This window comes from Molothrus ater, chromosome 2 (assembly GCF_012460135.2).
Source record: "Molothrus ater isolate BHLD 08-10-18 breed brown headed cowbird chromosome 2, BPBGC_Mater_1.1, whole genome shotgun sequence".
NCBI lineage: Eukaryota > Metazoa > Chordata > Aves > Passeriformes > Icteridae > Molothrus > Molothrus ater.
Window position 1 is genome coordinate 29449848 of NC_050479.2, and position 26176 is coordinate 29476023.

General features: G+C 36.3%; 1 long non-coding RNA gene across 2 annotated transcripts in view; it reads right to left on the reverse strand.

The window, feature by feature from the left end:
- Window positions 1–4731, reverse strand: part of LOC118689144 (uncharacterized) — a 73285-nt gene extending 68554 nt beyond the window's left edge. For both annotated transcript variants that reach the window (XR_008508228.1, XR_008508227.1), the window contains exon 1: window positions 4560–4731. This is a non-coding gene — a long non-coding RNA (uncharacterized LOC118689144). The remainder of the gene's footprint in view (window positions 1–4559) is intronic.
- Window positions 4732–26176: the final 21445 nt, after the last annotated feature.

Here is a 26176-nt window from a genome sequence, read left to right on the forward strand (position 1 = left end):
GAGAGACCAAGGAGTGAATAAGCATGGAGACTAAACTACCCTCTCACTCACAGGTGGTCCCTCTAGGTTAAGACTAAAGCACATTTGGAGATGAAGAAATGAAGAGAAAAATGTACACCAAAGGTACTGTTTAATTTGTGAACAAGAAACTTTAGCCTGCACTGAAGGCGATGCAACCAATTCTTAACCAATGTCTACTCTTGCTGCCTCAATTTAGCCTGTAAATAAGCAAAGGTTTTGATTTCCTTTTAAAAATTATGTTTCATAATTAGTGGGAGAGGCTGATACCCTCCCGTCATCTCCATCACCATGTTGACTTCTATGAAAATATATGAAAAATCTGTACCCGAAAAGCTGTTCTGTACAAACTAACCTGTACAATCACATTATTTTCAGACATGCACTTAGGGGAAGGACTTAACCTCTACCACCTTGAAGTTACTTGATACAGGCCAGGGAGTAAAGGGAGTACCTGCAGTCTTAGCCCCCCGGCACACACAACAGCTCACTCTCCAGATGTCATGTAAAAGTATTTCTCTGGCATTCACTGGGAGGTAATAGGGGCTTTTACCATGTTTGAGCCCCTATTTAGAGGCATGTCTCAATGAGCTTCAAAGTGTTACTGGTGAAATGCTACATCTGTAAGGGAGCAATAAGGGAGTAATACTATTTTTGCTTCATATAGGGTTGAGCAGTTCTCCATAGAACAGTGTAAAATCTCTCCTATCTTTCCCACTGAAAATGTTGGATTAAAAAGAGAGATATTGAAAATAAGATGCACAATATTAATACTGAGGGTAATTAATCACTGGAGTAAATTACTGAGGGGCATAGCTAATTCTCTTTCAGTGGGAATCCTTAAATCAATAATGGATAGCTTTTTAAAAGGTACGTTCTAGCTAAGCTGTAAGTTATAAGGTTCAATGAAGAAATTACAAGAAGTTCAATGACTTGTGTAATATAGGGGGTTAAACCAAAATATTGTCATTCATATTTTTAAACTTAAAATGTATTAATTTATTAGTTTTAGCCCTCATGAGAAAAAAAGAAAAAATTATGTATAAAAAAAGAAAAGAAAAAGTAAAAATTTGGGAAATAATGACCAATCTTAACAAGATAGCTCTGCAGCTGATGCAATGTCAATGGAAATTAATAAGGAGATCTTGATCCTATGAATTTTAAAAGTGATTGTTTGAAAATAACATATTTATAACACGCCAGATTTTTTCACTTGCCAGATTTTCCTGCCTTGGCTAAAGTACTCTCAGTGCAGTAGTGAAAAGTGGTGACAGAGACAGTCACAGTTCCTGTGTCCTTCTTGGGACTGTACATCTCCTTGAGCAGCCTCAGGACTGCCCTAAGTCATTCTAGATGGCAAATGTTCTCCATAGCTGTTGTACTGGCTGATGAATAGTCAGGCCAAAACAAGATCCATAGACCTCTACACTCATTCCTCTGGCAGTCCCCAAAGCCTGTTTCTTAAAAAAGACTAGAGAGACAGAGGAAAAGTAGGAAGAGTAGCAAAGAGTCATTGTGATCAGAATCACTTCTCCTTATTGCAGCTAAAATAATATATCTGAAATAAATTATTTAATTCTTACTAGCAATAGACTTAAAAAAGGATAAAGACAGGATCTTACAGGACAGAATCCTTCTTACAAATGAGTAAATTTAAAAGAAGTTATTTCACTGTGACACTTAGAGACATGAGCACAATCTCTTTTGTGGAAAGTAGACTAAAACCTTTGTAATAAAGCTTCCTTTTCAGAAAACCTAAGCCACTCAAAACAGAAGAATAAAAGCAAATCTAATTTCCTGAGACAAACCCACCAATTCTAATGATATTACTTTAGAATTATGATCATAATTTTCAAAGCTTTTCTGATCTTTTAGTGAGGAATCTTCAAAAAAACAATAAACAAACTGAATCCTCCAGTATTAAAGCCTAAAAGTCACAGGTTCGGCCACCACCATCACTTTTACTATTACACTTTTCTATGCTTGTTTAATACAAAAAATGAGATATGATATTCAGATCTCCACCATGTTCACTGTACATGTCAGCCTTTGTGATTTTTTCCAATAATATTTACCCTCTGCAAAAACATTTGAAAAAGAATTTCTGATAAACCTTGAAAATTTGGTAGCATTTTTAATAATCTAAACAAACTGCATGGTCTACTTATCAGCTGTTCAGGAGAATCTAAATGCTGAGGAGCATGTTCACTATTGTTTAGTTTTCCTGAAAAACTGAGTAAATCTTCTAATAAAGGAATAGTTATTAGAGACAGATCATAAATGGTTCAAAATCAATCCATACACTGCGTTATTCTTGGGGCCATTTAAACTCAGCAACCTACATCTATAATTTTACAGACTCAAGATCTAAACTTTCTAATACCAGATTTTCTGGTTTACAGTTTCTGACTGTTATGCATGTGAGTGCAACACCCAACTTTTAACACTCATACCGTGCAAGTAACCATTTTATCTCAGACTCAATTTTTTTTCCTCTGAAGACAAAATAATAATGTAGAAATAGATACTAAATGTTGCTCACTACTGCTTCTTTGTGCTGCACATCAAACCAAATTCTACTTCCACAGTCTGTGGGAGATAAAGGGCTTAATAATTTCAGGAATACCTTGACTGGTGCCCACTCCTTTCAGCTGAAAGCACCACATGGGATCGAATGAAAGAAATGTAGCCTGGTAACTACTGGAACACTGTTATCCTACCTTTACAGATATACATCATAACCCACCTGATGCTCTTCTTGGGATTTCCCTAATTCCTCTCTGCTTACAATAGTTGAGGGTATTCCACAGTTACTAAGAAATAGTACAAACAGGGAGCAAAAAATTTAGTGACAAAACCACTCATAGTGAACTTTCAGATGAAATATCAGACAGTCCGAGATTGTGCTCTTGTATCATCTGGCATGGCTGGAGATAATAATGGTTTTTTCATATCCAGCCACCAATCAGAAGAGCAACAGAACATGATTAAGTTAAAAGAAAAAAGTAAATTATGAATAACGTGAAGAAGTAATGTATTTTAATTAATTTAAAATACACCAGCTATTAAATCTGAGGAACTGTCTGTCTGAGAAGATAAGGAGCCAAACAGATTGCTTCCTTTAGCACTCCCTGAAACATCTTTCTAGATATGAGTCTTACTCTTCAGAAGACCAACTGGTCAACAGGCAATGCACACCCAGCAGCAGCAGCAGCAACAGAAAAGAGAAGATCCATTTCAGCTACTCAGTAAGCCGTATTATAAACCAGCAGAAATGGAGACTGCTTATTGTATTTGCCTGAGCAGAGACTTGAGGATGTTCTGCATTTTTAGCAATACACACAAAGAAATGGATCAAGTTGTAGTTATTGCTCACGGGCAAAAGAGGAACATATTTAAGATTTTTCTGCAGATGAATGCAGAGGAGGCCAAGAAAAATATAATATAGCCCTACAGATGCACAGTAAGTAATTCTTTTTCCCATATTGTGGTATCATATGCAAGGGAACACATTTGCTCCAGGATTGCCAGTTCACAGAAGGATCAACGCACAGACAGGTTTGTAGAACCCCGTGTGAACCGACAGAGCTTTCCAAATTCAGGGCAGATGAAAGGGAGCAAACGATCTATGCAGTGCCAAATTATATATGGTGCTATAGATAGCTGATCAATGCCAGCCATGTAGCAGACCCTTGCTCTGACAATCTGAAGGTCTGCTCAGGTGACTACAAACAGTAGAAGCAAAGAGAGAACACACGGAGCACAGCGTGGGCGTTATAAGTAGAGTGCTGTAAATTAGAAAGGCACACATTTGTAATTGGCATTGCTGACAAAGAAGTGGCACTAAAGTTACAGATGGAGTCAGAGCTGATGCTGGAACAAGCAGCCTAAATAGCTTGTCACTCTGAGCTCATTAAGAAGTAAAATGCAGATCAGGGAACAGCTAAGCAGCTGGGTCAGGTTGTTCATTGGCTAATTTAGTCTAAACAAGAAAGAGGGAAGGCATGAAACATGTTCTGGAATAGTGTAAAAGAAAGCAAGGAACCAGAAGGGTAGGGGTGGCCAACCACTTGCTGCAAGCTGAAACACAGCTTAAGAGAAAACACCAAAGCCAAAGGAAAAAAAAAACCTTGAAAAAAACAAACCTCTAAACTTAAATCAACCTTCGCCTTCTCTTCCTTTTTTTTTTCTTTTTTTGCTATTTCACTAAATAAACAAAATGCAAAAAATTGGGGTTTCAGCTGTCTGAAAAAATCATTGGAATCCAAGAATCAAGTAATCAGCAACACACATGCCAGTCAAGCATACAGCTATCCACGGCTGAAGACCGACACTGACATATTCATACATATGTATGAGCGTCAGTATTTGCATGTCAGAGCTAAGCATGTAACAATGCAGGTACTTGGGTTAGAAAATTTGGCAAAAACCCCTCTCTCTTCTCAGAACTGAAGCCAGACCTGCCACCGTTGCAGTCAGAAGGCTTGACGGCAAGGCAGCTCAGCACCCTCTTCTCCCCAAATTATGAACCATTCGCTCACCTTCTAAAAACCGAGGCTTGCAATCAGCATCTCCCAACAAGCACACTTGAACTGAGGACTCTGCAAGCTCAAATTTCTGCCAGAAAACCTCCAGGGACACACCTAGGCTAGACATTTACAACAGATCCCCTCCCAGCTTTGCCTTCCTTGTTGCAGTTCCATTTTGTAGGCACTCCTTTTTCTGAAAGGGCTGCGTGGAATCAGCGTGCAACAGAGAGGAAGGCTGGTACAGCAACGTTAACTAACTCTTCTTTGTAATTAAAGGCGTAAAATCTGCTCCACACACAGTCTTTATTTAGGTAAATTTCATGGCCGATAATCAGATCTTCTATGAAAGAGAAAGAAACAAATGAGCTAGAAATTCGTGATCTGTCATATTTAGAAGAAATCATCAGTCAACGCCAAGATGATTTTTATGCATGGGCATGTAGGTATGGGGATTGAAAGGGGCTCTTCTGTGATATTTACATCTTCTGTGACCCATTATCATTCCCCCAAAATAAGTTTTGTGAAAGGTTATGACTTTTAAGAAATATTATGTACTGTGATTTGGCCAAGCAAAGGAAAGCAGGTGAAGGAGAAGTCACCAGAACCCCTGTCTGCATATCATATTCTGGTTTCCTGCAGAGATCCCAGAGTCCCTGGGTGTTGCAGAAGATACATAAACTCTCAGGACAAACCCCAAAACTATCTATAAAAGTGTCATCATACTGGCAAGTTGTTGTGAAACAACAGCCTGTATAAGGATTTTGTACTCCAGGTCCTCTTTCTTGAGATTTTATTGTCCTCTCTAACATTACCAATCTCCCTGACATTTTCCACTTCATTTTCCACCCCTTTGTTTGATCTACTGTGAATAGATTTGTCAGTGCTGCTAGAAAGGAAGTTGATTTTTAGATGTAACAAAAAAGGAGCTAAAAGTTGAGGGCTTTATCTATGAGGGAACTGTTATAATGTTCTATTATCCCTGCAGGGATGGAGAGAAATTCCTGTAAATGTTACTTATTTAACAGAATATTCTTAAACAACGTATCAAACTACTTAGTGAAATCATATGAACAAATCATAAGAGACTGGTGAATTGAAATGATTAAGGCTCTTTTAATTTCTTGAAACCAGGACATTTCCCCAACATGATAATATGGATTTGGGTTACAGAGTCTTGAAATAACTGCTGGAAAAATTTTCTGTCTTTTCTATTGATGTAGTACAGAGTTAGAAGATAAAAATTCAAAACACTGAGTAGGACATATAGGACATAGCTCCTATTTTCCTTTTCTTTTTTTTCTGTTTTATTTTTCAAATTATTATTTTATTTCTTAAAATAAATTTCTCTCTGTTAATGTGCTTATTGTAACAATTGTATTGATATTTCAAATTGTCATTGCTCTCCAGACAAACACTTTGTACAGAGAGTAAGTTTTATCAGAATCTATGTCCCTTTCCAGACATATAGAGAACATTATCATTTAATTATTCACATTTCTTTTGGTACAGTGTTATAGACTAAAATAAAGAAGAGACCTGATAAATTTCTACAGAACCTACAAAAGGCAGGAGGAGGATGATATGTCTCATTTATGGTAGCAGAAACAGGCTGTCTCAATAGATATTGCAAAAAGAGTTTCCTTGGACAGGTAGCTCTACTACAAACAGCTCAGAGTGATTGAGACTGCAGACAGCTGATGTCCCCAAGCCACACTGTTGTGCTGTGAGCTGGACAGGAGGATTTGGTGGATAGAACAGGACACTGAAAATTAGCAGCCCTCAACTCTATTCTTTTCCTGATACATACTCCAGATGAAGTTCTTCTCTATTCCAAAGGACCCAGATCTTTAAGGATATCAATGATAAAAAGAGGCATTTTTATTATTGATCAGAATGTCATAAGGGTAGTTCAGTCTTCCTTTAGTCACACACTTCTCCAAAAAAGTCTCTCTAAATTGTTGGGCAGTTAAAAAAATTGAAGGAAGTTAAACAGAGATGCTAAGTCTTCCTCTTCTCCCAGTAGCCTTGCAACAATTTCATATCTGTGGCATGTTTGGAGACAACAAAATGCAAAGTGTTCTAGAAATGCAGATTATTGTTGGTATTATGAACGGATATAATTTGTATTTTCTTCAGCATTATTCTCTTTTTGTGCTATTTTTTTCATATTTATGGCTTTTGTGTATTTATATGCATCAAAAATTAATAAAAAGATTTATTAAAGAAATGGCATTGCTATAATTACTCCAATTGGAAAATCAGTACAACTTCACAGACAACAAAGCAATATGTTGAATTTATGAACCTCGCCTCACTTATTTACATTTAGCATACTGAAAATATTTGAATTGTTTCATTGATGGATTGGAAGCACATTAGGTTAATTAAACCTATTCTGCAAGTATCCTTTTCAGAGTTTATATACTTCTTATATTGGTTGTTCTATAGAAGAATATACATGTTCTGGAAAAAACTTGTGTGGTATTATACTTAAGCTCAGCAGCATTTCCAATTTCAGTAACATCTCAGTCTTTCAAGTAGGTCTGAACTATACTGAAAAGTTTTACTGTTTGCTATGACAAGCATGGGTTTTTTTTCATTTTCTACTTTAACTTAAAACCTGTAATGACTCTTCCTCCAATCTTTTGCCTTGTGATTTCTCCATTAGAAGCAGGATTTAAAAAGAACATTTTTTTGCAAATATAATTATTTTTCTTCTCAGCCTGTGGAGTTTAAGATACTAAAGATAACTAAGCTCTACCTTGCCTGGGTACCTAATTTCTGGGTTTGGGGTTTCTTTCTCAATTATGTCTTTCCCTTGGTGCCCCTAGAGAGGTCTGGGCTGATATAAGTGCTGTACCAAATATCCTGAGCTTTCCTCTGCTGTGTCTCATGAAACAGGGTCTAAACAAGCCATCTGTAAATGATGAAAATTATGACTTTGAGCAAAAAGCCTTTAAGTTATGAATTCTGCACCAGAACTAGAGGCTGAGATTGATGCAGTCACTAAAGATGGGTTCAAGTTCATGAGAATGTAAACAATGATTTTGTTACTGTCTTTTTAAACTTTTCTGTTTCTTGCTGAGAGTTTTAATGGGCAGTCAGACATCCTGGCAGTTTAGTACTGAATACTTTGGTTCCAGTTTCCTGAAATCATATATGCCTTTGTGTGGTTGTAGCCCACACCCAGAAAAAAAATTCCCTATCTGAAAGATCTGCCCTCAAAGATGAGGCCTTTAAAATTCAGTGTATCCCAGGCATGAATCTGGCTCGTTGCTGTCAAATTTATCACTTCAGAAAGATTGCAACAATGTAATGGAATTAATCTTTAATAGAATTACATGTTTGTGAATGGCTTTACTTTATTTTGCACAAAGAGACCAATGAAAATCTATCTCAATAGATCATGTTAACCTACAAATCTATGATGCTAGATCAGTTTCAAGCTAGAAAACCAAACTGAAATCTGTACATTCCTAATCAGAGAAATTATATCTGGCAGTTCAATTATATGTGCAATTACTCATACTTCAATCATAGGAGATACTGTTTCATGCTAACTCTATAAAAAGAGAATACATATTTATGAAAAAAATATTTTTATCTCTAATTTTTTTAAAGAAACTTCTTCAGGGATAAAATCCTAAACTACATTGTAGGGAAAAAAACTTGCATATACCTCTGAATCCGTCATCTAAACACAATTTTCATTACTCCTGTGCAGTGTTTTTACAAGTTTGGTTTTGGGGTTTTTTTTGTCACATATTGATGCAATGACTAGTATGTCCTGTAAGTAATGATATTTGGGTACTGTATATGTATTTTTTATGGAAAAAGAAAAGTTCTTTCTGTTTTTCCTAGCATCAAAGTAATCCGAGTAATTCTTTCCTCACATCTGGCCAAAAGCCTCCACAGTAGGAAGTTGAAGAAAGGAAGTCAGCCTGTTCTGAGGCCCCTCCAAACCCCTTGATTAAACACCATTGGTTTGTCTATTCCCCACAGAGATAATAGTTGTCTCCTACTACAAGGAATAGCAGTCTCAGCTGTGAAGGTTGTGGTTCAAATACTTGTTAGAGCACAGAATGGAGGGTTGTCACAACATATAAAAATATGTTAAGGTTTCCTCCTTTCTTCAAAAGTCAGATGGCAAAAAACAAACATTTAAAGTTAGAAAACCCCAAATAAAGAATCCTGAAATATGTGATGCCTTATGAATAATTGTGTTCTGTTTTCCAGTGGGGATCCTAATTCATTCAGTACACATGACAAATAGGTAAGGGGTATACACAATAATTTTAAGGATATGTCTGTAGTGAGCACTAGTGCACCATGAAAAGATACCCAGCTGGCTCCAGAACTGGAAACTCTCACAGTGTGAAAAGTGAGGTGACCTAATTAGTCCCAGTGCAAATACCACATTCACATCACTATACAGCTTCCTATACATGAGCTAGCATACCTGTGTGGCACAGCAGTGTGGCATACACGTATCCTCTCTTTTGGGACTAACTTGAATAAACTTATGTGAAGTGTATGTGGATTTGCCCTACAATTCTCAATTATCCCAAGTTCTTAATTATATTCAAGTGCCTTGCTATTGGAACTCAACATTTTTAAAGAAGAACTTATCAGTAGGTAATTAATATATCTGTATCTGTAGGCAATTAATATAGCCTTAAGATATTCAAGAAGAATAATGATTTTCAGCAGCCAAGAGTGTTTTAAAATAATTTGCTTTTTCAGAAGATGGGTGTGACTCATTTTCTTAAAATAAGACCTCTGAGAAGCATCAAGACCACAGCTGAATATTTGTCTGTGAATTCTAGAAGGGAATTCAAAAGAATTTTTCTCCTCTTGGAGAAAGGGAAGGGGGAGTAGAACTCCTCTACTCCTCTCACATGATTTTTTGTTGTTGTTGTTTTCTTTTTATGTTTTCCCTTTCATATTTCATTAATTTGGATGATTTCTAGAGGCTAATACTTTAAAAATACAATAGAAAGAAAGATCCTTACAAGGAAACATTCTATTTACTCTTTATATGTTTCCAGGTTTGGAAACATTCTATTTACTCTTTATATGTTTCCAGGTTTGCTAGAGCCAGGAAAGGACTATCACTATCATGATGTGTTGTTTCTTTCTAGCAAATTTTGAGGAAGTTGCAAGGAAGAAAATAGCCTACATCCTGACTAGCCTCTCTCAATTAGTTCTTTATTTTTGTGTAGCTTGGATTTTAATTTCAGTTATAAGAAAAAGTACCAAGTGTAACACCATGAAGCAAAAGTTCAACTGAGGTAAAAGTAGTCTAGATGGTTTCAAACCCCATCATTACCTTTTTTTACTGGCTACTTTAATTAATACTCTTCACAGAAAGTAGAGGGGAGTTGACTGAACCATTCTGATTTAATACAACTGAAGAGGTAATATTTTATACTGTGTTGGATTTTAGTATTTGTATTAAGCCAAGTGTTTTACAAATATGTATGAAAGATCTTACCCCAAGTGCTTACAATATGAAAAGGTAGATGGAGAATAATGGAAAAAATCCCAGGTAAGAAAACTTATTTTGTCTAAAAGTAGTTTATTAGAATCCTTACATTCTAAGAATTAGTATCTAATTTTCTGTATTATTCAGAGCAATAGAACACATGAAGGGACATCTCAGATGACAGTCTTTTTCTTTTCTGCTAACATCTCAGTTGCTCTCAGGAAGAGATTGTTTTCAGGCACTTTCTCAGTGACTAACAGCCTTTTCCATTCATCAATAGAGTTCACTTGAAGTCAGGCTGAAAATAGATATTATCTTACTGAGCAAAGTCAGGACCAACTAATTTCAGACCCTGGAATGAGGTATAATGTCAAACTGTTGGACTTAATTTTTTATTTAGTCTTTTCTATCTTATGTTTGTCATCCACAATTGCTGCTATTTTTTCTAATCCTTATGAATTAAATTAGAACTTAATTAAAGCATCTGAGCAAAAATATTTACTTATTTTACTTAAATGCATGACTTTTCCTTAACACAATAACTAGCACAATTGCAATCCACTAATAGTGGACTTTTAATCCCCCTTTGCCAGGTACAGGTATTAATTCTGATGAATATCCATGTGCTTTTTTTTTCCCAGAAAAGCATGAGGAGAGGTCAGAGGTAAAGGACACTGATTCCTTTGAAATCACCCTCCTCCTTCTAATAAGCAATGTAGGCTTTTGTTCAGCTGCTTTTGCCACAGCAGCCACAGAAGGATCCAGCAGTTTGTCTCTCACTTAGGTAGAAAGTCTTGCAGATCCCAGCCTGGCCCTTCATCTGGCCTCTGCTGACCTCCCATACTTGAATCAGGGGCACAGTAAGCCCTGAAATCTGTAAAGTATAGCAATTCCTGCTCTGCTGCAAAACCAATCTAATCAGCTAGAACTAGAAGATTTTGTTTTTCTTTTGGTCTGGGATTTTCACTATTATATGAGGTTTGTTGGGTTTTTGCTACCAGGGTTTTTTCTTCTATTTGCATGACAGACAACTAAATTTAGGCAGAACACCATTCTTTAAAACACAACAAAAGAAGGAAACCTAGAACTAACACCTACTGTTTTTTTTCCCTACTGTACAATCCTGAAAGGCCTCATACTTTTAAAAAATATTGAAGTATCTGAGAGAAAGGCATTGGAACCAGAATTTTCCATAGTACAACTCTAACACAAAGGTCATTCCCCTTATACTAAAGTACATATAGACTCAGTTGCATTTTTATATTGTAAGTAATTTTTAACCCTGCTTCTTCACCAAATGGCCACAAATCTTGGCATATTACCTGAATATATACTGGAAGCTTCAAAAGGTTTGAAGAGATTTTGTTAAGAGATTATTTTTTTATCCATAATCTCTTTTACTCTTGTCTTATCCCTTTGTTGACCTCTGCAGTCAAACTGCCATCTAACCTCCTACAGATACAGGAGAACAGAAGAGCTCCTAGAAGGCCATGTATATATTTTTGGCTGTATAATGTGCAGCATCTTAATGTATTATTAGGTCTTATTGTATGAAAGTAAACACCAATTATGTAATTTCCTAAATATTGAAAGTCACAGGCAAAAATACTCATTCCTTCCCCAAAATCTTTCTAACAATTTGTTATTAGGGAAATGCCTCAGACTTGTGAGATATAAGCTCTTGTTCTGCAAAGAAAGAAAAAAAAACCCAAAAAAAACCCCAAACATTATGACTATTAGTAGTTTGAAATGAAAAAAAGACATCTTTTTAGGGAAACTAAAATACATACAAGAAACAGAAGTAAATTTTCCCACATTTGGTTCATTCTGCCTATTTTCATTTATTGTTATTTACAGAAGAAAAGAGACAACCCTTTTCTCTACATTAACTTTTTATTCTTACACTATGTACAGTTTTAAAATTTAACTTCTGTTTCTGGAGTCTCTGCAATCAACACTTTCAAGCTTCTCATTAGCCATGAAATTTGAAATGTTTTCACATTACTTCAATTTGAAAATTCACAAAACATGTCAAAAAAAATAAAGGGCACGTTTCCTCTGGTCAGCAGTACTTTAGCTTTCTGCTGAGGAGGGACAAAAACATTTAGAAATAATTTACTACAATTTCATTCATTTTGAATAAGTAGAAGATGCTGATTGTTTTTTAATTTGGTTAGAATTATGAAAATATGAGTACTTCTACAAGAGCACATAAGAAAATGCATACAAAAGAGCCATTGAAATATAATATAAAAATCAAAATTATTAAGACCAATTGTTTTGTAGTGACCTGTTGCTTATGGGTCGACTTCAAGAACGGACTTAAGTTTTTTAGTTTGTTAAAAACTGACAAGTATTCTACAGCAAAAGAACACTCTGGGGCTCTTGGCAATTCAGTGGGATGATTTCAACGCAATCTGCTGGAAGTCTCATGGGATCAACACAAACCCAGGATTTATAAGAACAGAAAATGAAAACTGAACTGGAGACTTGGCACTATAGTTTTCTGCTAGGACACTCGCTTCTGCAGTTCAGGTCCTGGACACAATTTTTACAGACACATATGAAGATGTAAATTCCGAGACAGCCCTTTACATGTAGGTCAGAATTCATGAGAACCACTGTTAGAGTTGAAATGACAAATCTTTCTGACTGCAGAGTCCTGCTCTTAGTCTTCCCTCTAGCCCCTTCCATATCTCCCCCACCCTGCCCAGGTAAGGTGCTCCTCCAGAACCAGGCAACATTTGGATTTAAAATTCTCATTATGAACAAAGACATCAAAATTCTTCCCACGTGTTGATTAAGATGCCTAAGTGCTTGTTTAGATCTAAATTTAACAGTTTATTTATTTATTGATAGATGTTAATGTCCCTTGCCATTCATTTTGTCCTAACTACAGCAAATTAATCTGGGAGCCAAAATAAAACAAAAATGTCTGTTCGAGTAGTTACATTAATAATACCTTAATTTCAGCAGAGGACTCCTTTACTCTAAACAGGGTTTGTGGAAGAAGTAATTACATGTAAAGAATTTAAGTAATGTTTTGTAAGATGAGAATATTTAAAGTGCTGATATTTACAATCTGTTCAAGGCTATTTTCCATTTCTCCTCCCTAGAGTGATGCTATGACTCTGACTTTTAAGTATGTTCTTCAGTTATATGAATATCAGCTCCTGGTGTCCTGGGAGTTAATATTCAGCTTGCAGACTTCCTGACCTTAGCTCATTTTATGAAACTAAAGTTTTAGTATATTTACAGTTTTCAGGATATTTACAACCAAACTCTATGTGTATTGGACTGGGATAAAGCTAATCAAAGAGTCACTTTATTACTTTTTCCTAGTATAAAACACTAAATTAATAAAAAATGGGATTATAGTAGCTATTTTGAAGTACTCAGTTGTTCAGCTCATTCTTGAGGTGGATTGAAAGCAGACTGAATGGCCAGGCCCAGGGTGTGATCAACTGTAGAAATTCTTGTTGGAGGCCAGCAGCAGCACCTAGTAGTGTACCCCATGGGTCAAGAGCAGCTCCAGTTCCATTCAACACCTTCATTAATTTTGTGAATGGTGGGACAGAATCTACCCTCACTAAGTTTGCAGATCACATCAAACTGGGAGGAGTAGATGATATGCCAAGCAGCTGTGCTGTCTTCCAGAGGGACCTTGGCAGCTGGAGAGATGGCCTGATGTGGCCTCAGGAATTTTAACATGGAGAAGCGCAGAGTCCTGAGCATAGGAGGAACAGCCAGGAACAAGCAGAGGCTGGGTCCACCCTGCTAGAAAGTGGCTTTGCAGAAAAGGATCTAGGGATCCTGTTAGATACCAAGTTGACCATGAGCCAGCAAGGTGTCACTGCTGCAACAAGGGCGAGTAGTATCCTGGGGTGCATTAAGCAAAATATTTTCAGCGGATCAAGAACAGTGATCCATTTTCTCTACCCAGTGCTGGTTAGGCCACAACTAGGCTGCTGGGTCGAGTTCAGGGCTTCCCATTATAAGAGACACATGAAGATACTAAAAAGAGTCCAGCAAAGGGCCACTGAAATGATTAAGGAACAGAAGCTCTTGACATATGAGGTGAGGTTGAGAGGTTTATGTCTGCTCAGCCTGGAGAAGAGAAGGCTCAGGGGGTTCTCATCCATGTGTACAAATAACTGAAGGTAGGTTGCAGAGAGTTTTCAGTGGCACCCACTGAGAGGACCAGAGTCATTGGGCACAACTTGAAAATAGTTTCCCTCTAAATATCAGGAAACAGATTTTACTGTGAGGATGACTCTGCAGAGGATATATTCGAGGGATATCTGGGAAAGGTCTTGGGTAATTGGCTCTAGGTGGTCCTGATGAAACAGGAGATTGGACCAGACAACCTCCAGAGGTGCCTGCCAACCTCAACCATTTTGTGATTCTGTGATTCTGACATACTTCCAAGATACTTAATTGAAAACTGTAGAAAACTTATTGAAACCTAGAAAAGAGCAGATGAGGAGTGAAATGCTGCCAGACCTAACCAGTAGGAAAGGTTAAGGAGAGACTGGGTAATGAAACCTAATTTATTTCAGTTAGATAATACCAGTTAGGGTCAGAGGGAGCACAACATCTCAGATACCCTTTCACAGGCTGAATATCTGGAGCTGTCTCCATATCCTGAGGCTCAGATTTGTCGCTTCACTGCACTCTTATCACCAAAATTTTCACTCCACATAAGTCAAAAACAGCACTTAAGGAAATGTTTGCATAGTCAGCCCAAGATGCTTTCCTAGTGAGTAAAGGAGCTCACATGAACACATCTTTTGTCAGTATGGGCTCACTGAAGTAACTTGACACCAATTCTCCCTTTTGCTCGTTTTCACTGAACTTGGCCTTGTCACTTTTTGTACTGCTAACATGAGATTCCTCAAAGCGAAAGTTCTGTGCAGGGGCCCACAGCCACATTCCAGCAGTGTTCCCTCCCCACCCTCAGGAGCCTGGATGCCTTGCAATGTGAATTGCCAACTGGTACACAGCAAAGAATTTCAAATTTCAGAAATAATAGTAATTCTTAAAGAGTGAATTTGCATAACAAAATTGTCCCATAGATACTTCAATCCCTGAATGGATTCAGCCAGAAGTCACACATAGTAAAAATACACTGAAGCAAATAAAACAATCATAGCAAAATAAGCAAAGAAGATACATTGTAAATTTAGTACCCGATGGAGTAAGCGTTGAGTAGGTAGAGAAAATGAGTAGCTGCTAAATGAAAGGGCTATCACTTCATTTTGCAAAAACTCTAAATTTGCTGATATTTTGAATTCCCTTTGTGATAGTCATAATTATATTTCCTCTTGAACTTCCATGTGATCAAATCTTGCTCTCAGGAATGTTTGTAGAAAGATATACCATCATGAACATGACTAAAGAACTGCATTTACTCCAGTTTAGTGGAGGACCAAGTTTCAGAGGAAATATAGCTGGAAAGAAAACAAGTGAAGGTTTTGCAAAAGAAGAAAATTGATAAAAAAGCCCCCAAACAGGCACTGAATGAAAAGGCACAAAGTACGTGAGTGAAGAGCAGCACTGTACAAAATTGCATATATACATGGATATTTTGAAACTGCAAATACTTTGGTTATGAGTTGGGGTGCTAAACATTTTTCAAAATGTCTTTCTAGCAAAATAGAGATTTGCTTTTTTCTCCAGAAAAAATAGATCCAGGTAATTTTTTTCACAATATTTTTCAGTCCTGTTTCCTGAAAACATTTGACAGTGAACAGTGAACAGATCATAAAAGACACACTTTGCATTACTCTACCAGTTATACTGGTTTATAGAAAGACAGACAACATCTGGCTTCCATACATAAGGTAAACTTTGATGACAAAGGGGAAAAATATTTCCCCAGAACCAGTCTTTCTTTGAAGTCATAACCACACATAGAATGATGAAGGGCTGTATCTTGGGCCCTTATAGTAATGGTAAGATGAAGAAGGAAGACAAGAATTAGTTCTCAAAACTTTCTGACCAGAGACCTCCTCGTGGGCTAGTTAATTATAAAGAAAGAGTTTATTGTGGATCCTGTGTAAAGAGCTGTGTAGCAGGCAATTATGACTTGTTGGAATAAGAGCTGGCTGGAAAATGAACTGTTAACTGGCAATACATCAGGTTGAAGAAATACTCTAATTAGAAAAATTATAGAATGACTAAGTGCTAGCCATGGTGAGAGTAAGATTTAATAATCTTTCTTGTGAAATACATGAAACGGAAAAGTAAAAAAATTTGTGCAGACCTTTGAGGCCTAAATATCTTCCCCTGTAAAGTCATCCTACTTCATTTCCCCCGCTAACTCTACGAACTTATATTATTTAAACTCTGTGGGGGATTTTAAAAATTCTGTAATAAGAAAAGGCCTCATATGATTGTTTTTACTGTTATTGATAATCACATATGAAAATACTAATAGTTAAGAACAATATATTGGTTTTGTTACATTTAATCTTTAGCAGAGTTATGTGAGAAACTAATTCAGTGAAATCCCAAATGTGTTTTGGGTTTTTTAATTATTATTATTATTATTAAATATGTCTTGTTTCTTAAAAAAAAAAAAAGGAAAGGCATGAAGCTAAAGACTAGTTCTACTTTCATTTGTTCATTTTTCTCACTTCAGGACATTATGCCAACATTAACAAAATTCGAGGTATCTTGTAAATGAATATACATTTTAAGGTGAATGTTTAGTGTGTGTGTTAGTGTTTACTTCAACCAGTGAGATTATTTTCTTATTACATGGATTATCTCCCTCTTTCTAAAATATCTTATAAGTCCTTTCCTTACAGAAACATTCTTGCCTACAAAATCAGTTGACTTTCACCTTGTGATTTTCTTAAAACACTGATTACTTTGTAGGGACTTTTACCCAAAATTATAATTCCTCTTTGGTTAACCAAAGCATATCCTCTCACAATGAAGTTCTTAAAGGGATGAAATGTAAATAGTCAGATAAAAGTGTAATTTTTCTTTCCAAACTGTTGTAGAAAATTATAGCATTTTAATAAGATGTGCTGTATTCATGGATCAACTGAATGATCCTATTGCATTTTACAGGAGGAATGTGTTTTTAACATTTTTTTTGCTAATGCAATAGGATAATTTTAATATAAATGATACCAGACATTTATTCCTTTTCTTTTTTTTTCTTTACAAGATTTTCCATTTAGAAAAACAATGCTTTACATCACTTCTTCTACATTCCTCTTTAGTTTTGTTCATTAGCTGCATGTTTTCAACTTAGTTTGGGAGAGGCTTTTTTCATTCTCAGTAATTGCTCTCAATTTAATATGACTTAATAATACAATATTCAAATATCTTCTCTTGAATGCAAAGTTAGAAGTACCTGAGTATTTTTATTTGGTGGTAAATTTAGCTCTAAAATATTTAATTGTATGCTATAACTCAAAAACAACCAGTGTTACTACCAGAAATTCTGCAGCTGTATCCCAAACTATATCCTAATTTCTGAATAGCATAATAATGTTTAAGAAATAGGAGCATTCTCTTGTTATTAGACCAAAGGTTCATGTTCCCAGTCAAATAAAACTATAGCTAGTAGAATTGGCAGACATGAATTTTCTCATGATCACTGACAAGTGACAGCCCCTTTCACATGAAAGGTCCTTGGAAATAAATTGCTATTTCTGCCACAACTTTTGTGCTACACATCTGTGTTAAAATAATGTCTGGTTGGGATTTGCTTCAAATTTGGCTAAAACCTCAAAATTGCTACTGTGCAAAAGACTGGTACGAATCACCAGCTCTGCTCCATTTGCTCTTGGAAAAATGAGATGCATAAATACAGGAGCACTGATTACAGAACAACTCAGAGGAAGGATTCCCCTGCTGAGTCAACATCAGATGCTAATGGATAGCCTAGATTTTCATCCATGTCTGTTTTACTATTTGCCCTATGCTGCTCTTTATTGGGTTTGAAATCTTGAAGTTTTGCCTTGAAAATAGAGATGCATTTTATATCATCACATTGATGGCATTTCCATATGTATCCTATTAAAGTCACATCCTTAATACAAACTACTTTCTACCCTCCTCATCTTAAAAGCAACTGAGGGGTTCCATGGTTATTTGGCAAGTAGAGTTGATCTTCAGGATATATTAGAAGCAAACCGCCCATTTTCACAACTCCAGTGGTCCCATGCACTCACAGTTTGAGGTGGTGGACAGGAGTACTTTGGATTGTCCCTCTGTCTTGGTCAGGGTTTCTTCACTGAGAGTGGTTGAAAATGCCACAAGGGTAATTTTGAATAGGGAGACTGAGTGGAAAATGATAGTTAGTCAATCAGTTACATTTGCATTTGAAAAACAAGTGATGTGATGATGGTAAAAGTATATTTTCTTCTAAAGAGAACACCACGATCTATAAAAGCATAGCATACCAGAATATCTCATTGCTACTATTGCTATTAAGAAATAGTGTCAATTCTTAGAGTGGGAAAGGCAGCACCATAAATTTACATTTTAAAGTATATTTAATCAGTTTCTCAATGAGCTCACCCTAAACTCCTATCAGGTAGAAGAAGGAATTTCTAACTACTCCCATTTCTTCACTCTCATACAATATTGGAGGACAAAGAAGATATGAAGACACCTTTAAAAGGGCCTATTCTCCTCCAAGACAGTTTGATGCTGAGGCAGCTATTTAGCAGAACCATTTACCATGGCCTACTACTTACACATAATTTATTAATGTGTAAATCTTAAATTAAAAAAGAATTGAAAACAGCTAATGAGTATGAGTATTCTGGCAAGGAAGACATACAAATTATAAAGCCTAATATGAGCAATGCAGAACTAAGTGAATCATTGTCAGTGCTCATTCTGGAAAGTTATGCTTTTGCTCTTATTTCCAGTGGGTGAGGAAGTAACTTCCACAGAAAATAGAAAAAAAAAAAAAAAGAAAAAAAAAAGGGAGAAAACCCAACATAAAAGAAAATAAAGCATACTTTTCTTTAAGGTTGTACCTTTGCATACTGTATACTATGTCTAAACTAAAACAAATGTATTTAAATAATAAGACTGTGTCTAAAGTGTAGCAAACTATTTTTGCACTCCCTCACTTTTAATTACATATACTTTTGATATCTCTCTGTGACCCATTTTACTTCTTGAGATGCTTCCTTTTAGTGCATCTCCTACTTCATCCTTTAATTTTCTTAATACTAATTCAAACCCATAAACATAGAAGCCAAATGAAGGTTCACCAAACCCCTTGTGCACTCGAGCTGCCAAGTTTTGCACAGCTCTACTTAAGACTCACATATGTGATCACTCACTTTGAACAAGCTACAATCACAGCAACCAAGGAATTTGCACCAGTTTAGAACAAAGCCTGTTTCTTTCACTTGAGCCAAAGCTATTGGCAAAGAACACAAAGTACTGGATTGGCAACTCAGCATGGATTTAATCCAGAATTCAATTTGAAGCTCCATTACCTACAAGCCTCAGCCTTCATACCAATTGAGGAAATGCCTCCTGCTTTTGATAACATAAAGGACCAATTCCCAGTGGAAATACATAAAGTTGTGCAGTGGCTCAAGAGCAGCTATGCTAATGGAAGAGCCTTACAGTCTTTCATGAATGTAACAATTAGGAGTTGACAACTCCACTGCTCTCCCCCAAATTTTTTTGATGTACTAGAGTGGCAATTTCCCATGGACAGCCTGGATGACCTGTGTTTTTGTTGATCTTGGAGAGAAAACAAACTGAGGTGGGTATTATTCAGGTATTATAACTTCACATGCTACTAAACTTCTAGTTTAGTTTTGCTTATGTCACCAAGACTTGGCTGTTGCAGTAGTTCAAAGTATAAATCTCTTATCCTTGTAAGCACCACACTTGGGCTATTAAGCTGCTATGTTTATCACTGCATTTTTATAATTAAACAAGTCTGAAGAAAACACCTACAATCCTCAAATTGTCTAAGTTTCCTGTATTTCATTTGCTAGAATATTTAAGGGTATCATACTTAACTTTCTTCTTTTGCCCCATTTTCACATATGCAACCAGCATAAGAGCATGTGAAACAGGAATTATTGTACTCAAACAGGAAAAGTGAAGTTATAATCTTGACCTGTTTACAAAGATGAGAAACATCTAGTAGAAACATAATATTACAAAATATACACCAAAATAATAAGCACTAAAACTATTGCACAAACATTTACCAATTCTTTTTCACAGGACCAGATAAGAAATTTAGTAAATTTAGTTGGTTTTCTGAAGTGGTATAAAAATTAACAAATCTCAAAATAATGCTGCATGCCTGGAGGCATGAAACATTTTGAAATTATTTAATTCTCTAGAGGAAAAAAAAAAATACTGGATCATTTCATCATCAGGGCTTGGCTAAACTATTACAACCACCTATCATCTCTGCTAAGCCTGGTAGGTAAGAGTCAACATGGGAGAAGTCCTGGCCAATCAGCCTGCTAAATCAGGCACTTTTGCAGACTGAATTGCCTTGCCCAGTTCCTAACAGTGCTTCCTTACTCCCTAAAGCAAGTGGGTAAAAGCAGTCATGTACACACACAAACAGATAATTTACAGGCACTGTGGAAATTGTCTAGCACAAAGTTTTCTAAACTTTCTGGGCTTAGCAATGTATGAGCTTAGCAGACATCTCCATCAAAAATGTACCATGGAAAGGACAAACACTCTCACTAATAACTATGTAGGAGAGGTAACAGCAGGACCCCTTGACCTAGTGTTGTATGCAGTACTGACACGCAGATATGCAAATTTTGGCTCCTTTTATTACTTTAGGTTTAATGGGAAACTATCTTTTTGAAACTTGGACTTCATTCCTACCATCTTTTGGTTTCTTGTACCTGCAGTTGCCTGCCTGCTTCATCTGAAATAGTCATTGTGGTCATCTGTTTTTTCAATTTCTGTGCCCTAAGTGAAAATGCTTTTGCAATTTTTGGGTAAATATTGCCTTTTAGCTGAACTAGGAAGAAACATTCTCTTCAAGTGTTTTTAGTGATGGCTGTGTTCAAATACCACAAACTTCAATGAACAGGCAAGATTTTTCTTTCTCTATATCTGCATGTTTTCATATGTTCCTAAATTGTAACTCTTATTTTGTTGCTCAAAAATCTTAATAAAATGAATTTTTATGTGTCTGTTTTGAATTGAAAGCTACAGTGATTTTTGCCATAATAATAGTCTTCTTTTTGTGTTTATTTTTGTGTCTTTGGTTTTGACAATACTTCATGCCTGTGATGAGAAAAGGTAAATTATTGAAGTCCAAATCCTTGCAATACCTGAAAAAAAAAACATTGTGATTTTATGGCCAAAATACTTAGCTGATGTCACAAGGCACACGGTTCTTTTCTGAGTCTTCTGCATATATTTCTCTCTTTTCTCAACTTTCTCCTCCCAGTAAAGTTCAAAATACTTTCAGTAAGATTGAAAAATAACTAGACAAATGTTCAGTGCCAACAGTAGGACAATAAAGATACCTAACAAAAACAGCCTGTAAATGTTTGCTTCTGGTTGAGGACAAATATTTAAAAATTAAATATTAAAAAAAAATAAGATAGTATGCACAATATTTTTTTTTCTGGAAAGTTACAGCTTCACCCCAAAAGAAGATCTGTGTAAAACCATAGATCATACCTTTAACTATTTTATTAATATTGATACACTGCAATTGAGATATTAAATTAGCATATATTATACCAGAAATGCTTATGTTTAACCATAGACATGAAGTAGTTCATCATAATCCTTCTGCTTGAGCACATATTTTATCACAAGAAGTTGACGTGCTGTATGAGCTTGGAAATCTCAAAGATATTTTGCATTCAATAGGATTGTAGTTGAGTTTACATTTTAAGTGTATGTATAGTAGTGAAAGAGAGATTCTGGGCCCACATCTTACACATATGAATAAATAATGTTAAAGCTAATAAGATCTCTGAGAGAAAATTATGATTGTCTTTAATCACTAACCTTAAGCAGCAGCAGACCATATTATCAAACACCTTCATTTCTTATAAAACTATCTATCACACACAATATAGACCTGATGAAAAGGAAGGTGGAAGTAATCAGGACAGAATGCCAATTACCTCATTACTTGTCATAGCACATTGTAACTGGAAATTGCTTCTTTCAGGTTCTGTTTGCTCAGGCAATTACAATAAACTCTCTGCTTGACATGTTGTTTGCACAGATGTAGTGCATTAATAAACATGAGGGCTAATCTGAATTATTGAACCAGCCGCAATAATTCCAACAAAGGATTTATAATAAGTCCAAGAAAGCTGAGGTATCACTGGAATTCCCTGTAAGCAACACTGACATACTTTATCACATGTAAAATCCTCAAATTTAATGTACAGTACTGGAATATGTCCCATAGGTATTTTATATTTTCTAGTACTCTAAGCCCTCAGCAACTTCTATTATGAAGGAGACTCAACACTGCTAAAGGAAATGGCAATATCACAGACTCACTGGAAAATTACTTTATTTGCCGTATGTTTTACACACCTTTCAGTCCCTTATTACTGCAATTTGTCTCCCCACCCCCTAATTTTACTAAAGAGAAATATGCTACAGAGGAAAGCATGAAAGAGGCTACATTAAATGTTCCATATTGTCAAACATAAGAGCTCTAATGCTTATGATATGAGATGAGTATTTATTTATTTGTTTATTTATTTATTCCTTAAAAGTTTGACCAGTGAAATTGATCTCTATATTATCCTCTATACAGAACAGAACTCAGAGCACAATAGAGAAAACTACAGCTCAATAGGGAATGGTCGTTCCACTCAGACCAATGAAACTAATTTTTTATCTGATAAAGATTTTTTTTCCAATATATCATCCTCATCTTTCCCATATAACTGAAACATTATCTTTGCAATTCTAATTTGAGAAGGAGGGTATGATCCTGGTTACCTAAGCCATACAGTGAAATCCAAACTTGATCTAATTATTACTTGCCTGTCCAATTCACTTGAATCAAATCTGATATAGAAACCATTGAGCAAATAAATTTCTCTGCTTCTATAGCCTGCTGCTGGGTGAGATCCCCACACTCATCATGCCACTCACAGAGTACACAGACAACTGATTCTTGACAGCTTCTTCCCTTTGGTTCTAGGATTCTGAAATTGCACAAAGAGTGCATGAAGAGAGGGCAGAAGGGACCAAATCAGGTCATGCCAATGGCATATAGTTCTGCCCTCAACAAAGAAATCTGATACATTAAACTGAAAGAAGCAATTTCCAGTTCCAATGTGTTTGCCATATGGTGGGGTAAGAGGACCTACTTATGATTTTCTGATCCTCTTAAGATGTTAATAGACCTACATTGAATACCCCAGGACTGTTAATGTGGTGGAGGTTTACAAGCCTGAAATGTGCAAAAAACCACAGGATAAATAGAGAGTCATTATTTGTTTCTGTGGGTTGCCCCCTGTGATAGAGGTTCCTCCAAAGAGCAGTAAGGACTTCCTGGGTTTTGGTGACAGAGGAAGAAGTTCCAAGTGATGCAGCTCAAACCTACCTATGGGTAGAGATGAAAAACATTCTTTTCAGTCTGTAGGAATTTTCATATCTCATTCAGAAATGAGTGTTAATAAAAAATTAGCCTTGTGGTTGATTAAATTCATTCATGTTATAAAGTGTACTTTAATGCAAGGCTGATAGAGGGATGTAGATTTATTTTTAGTATTCATATAATTATTTCATATATATCTTCCCTCACTGCCTGTCATGTCAAGTACTCTTTTCATGTAGAAGTGAAAGTACATCTTCAAGGAACTTCCAAATACAAATGTCTTCTCTTTAGGCCTTACATTAGCGTCCACATGTTACACAAGGATCCAAAACTTGGTATCTGAATTGACAAAATTACCTGTAACAGGGTGGTGATACCTGTGAAAGGCATGAGACTGGGGAGACAGTTTGATAATTCCAATTTTCTGGCTTCAAATAAATAAAATATCACCTAAATGATGGAAGGCATTGATCTGACATACACTCAATTTCCATATGTAATTTTACCCCAAGTAGAACTGTTGGGCTGTCTTTGAACTCCTAAAGTTCCTGCAGTGGCAAGCTGGCTATGAGCACACAGCTGAACTGTATCAAAGCTGTACTGACAACTATGAATATCTCATGGGGGCACCACAATGCAACTCTGGTATTTACTGCATTGTCTTCGCGTTTGAGGCTGTGGTATTAAAATCATACACTTTATCTAAGCTGTGGGACACAGGAGTGATTCTGAGCTCTCAAGTTCTTTGAAAGTGTCTGTCTCCCTGCCACACTGGGACACAAGCATTGTACCTGCCACTCTTCCTTCCCTCCCCACTTATCTATGCCCTGATGCCTGTGACATCCACAAGCTCAGTGAAACTTGACCATGCAACAGTGAACTTCATAAAGGTCCCAGACAAGATCACTGAGTGAAGACACACCACCATAACCAGTACCCACAGATTTTTGTGTACACAGGCTGTAAAGAACAGCATAAGAAATGAAGGAGAAAAAACTCAACAGAAAACTTGTAACCTTCCAAGCCTTCTGGTGCAAAAGATTGCTCAACTTCTGTAATTCGTACCCTGAGTTTCCATTTCCCACAGACACTCAGCTGAGCTATTTTATTCTTGACTAAAATTCAAATGAATTGGCAAAAATACAGATTTTTAGGTGCCAGTCCATGTTTTTCACCTGTTAAAAATCTGGCATAAAACACTATTTTAATAGAGGCAAATAATAGTGAACCAAACAATGTTCTGGCTTCAATAGGCAGAAGAACAGCAATCAAATCAGCTGGTAATTCTCAGGCAGAAATTAATATTTCTGTAAAAACAAGTATATCCAAGACACCATTCAATCTTTGGAAATGGTATAAAATATGTCAAGTTTCTGTGGTTCATTCATACATATGAGAATTCTTCCAGTCTCCACAAGGAAAACAGTCCAATTTAATTTAATTCTAACATATTTCCTCTTGATTTCATCATCTGATGATTGAGACAGTGGACTAAGATTCAGGAGACAGGTGGATAATTCTAGTCTCTGCCACAAATATTTTCCACCATCTTAAAAGACATTTACAGAAAGTTCAACAAACCATTTTAGGTGCTGTCCATACACCAACTGCTACAAAGTGTTCTATGAAATGACCTTCCTCTCCTTGCCACAGTCATTGAGAGATCTCAATACTCCTCAGTTCATCTTTCTAGTCTCCTGGATGTGCTCTTGACTAAAGTGAATTATCAGTACCCTGATTAGCCTGCAGCTGTTATATGGGCAGAGGAAGATGGGGAGGAACCACCAGAAGGTGAGCAAGAAGTGGAGTTAGGGAGAAAGGGGGGCAGAACTAAGTGGATTGGTGGCACCTGGCTAAGAAGCACTTGGTGTTTTGCAGTTCCAGAAAGAATTCCTTTGACCTCCTGCTGGGAGTGAATAAATGCAATCATATCCTGGAACGAGTATTCAAAGCACATCTTTACCCACTGGACTCCCTAAGCACAGTCCTGATTTTGGTTTTTTCTTCCCCCAAACTTCTCTCGTTGCACAGAGACCCAAAATATAGACAGACTTTGGATGCCAGCACAGGAATAGGCAATTGAAAGGATATGTCTGAAATATGGCTTGCACTGCATCTTGTCAAACGCAAACTTTAGACTAGGGGAACTAATCATCCCAGGATGAGTCCACAAAGTGAGAGAGAAAGAAACTCCAGGGGTTGATTCAAAGCCCATCTTTAAGTACTGTAAATCATACTCTGGAAATGTCTGACTACAGCTGCCTTTTGTAAATAGTCCTCTGTCACCTTTCTAAATTTAATTCTTAATCTCTTTTCTTCATCTTTGTAAAACAGATCTAATTGTATTTCATTCCCTCAGAGGAATATTAAAAAGATACCCTTATTCATGGCCAGAAGTCAAGTTTTCAAAGTAAGTATCCATATATCAGTAGATAAATATAATATATGGATTTATCCAAACACCATTTTTATTCTTGCAGATGTCTAAATGCATAGCGCTTGTAAGAAGTACTATCACTAAAAAAAATCCAAAAAACAAATCATGGCGTCTCAGTATATGAAATCTCTAACTGCTCAGTAGAT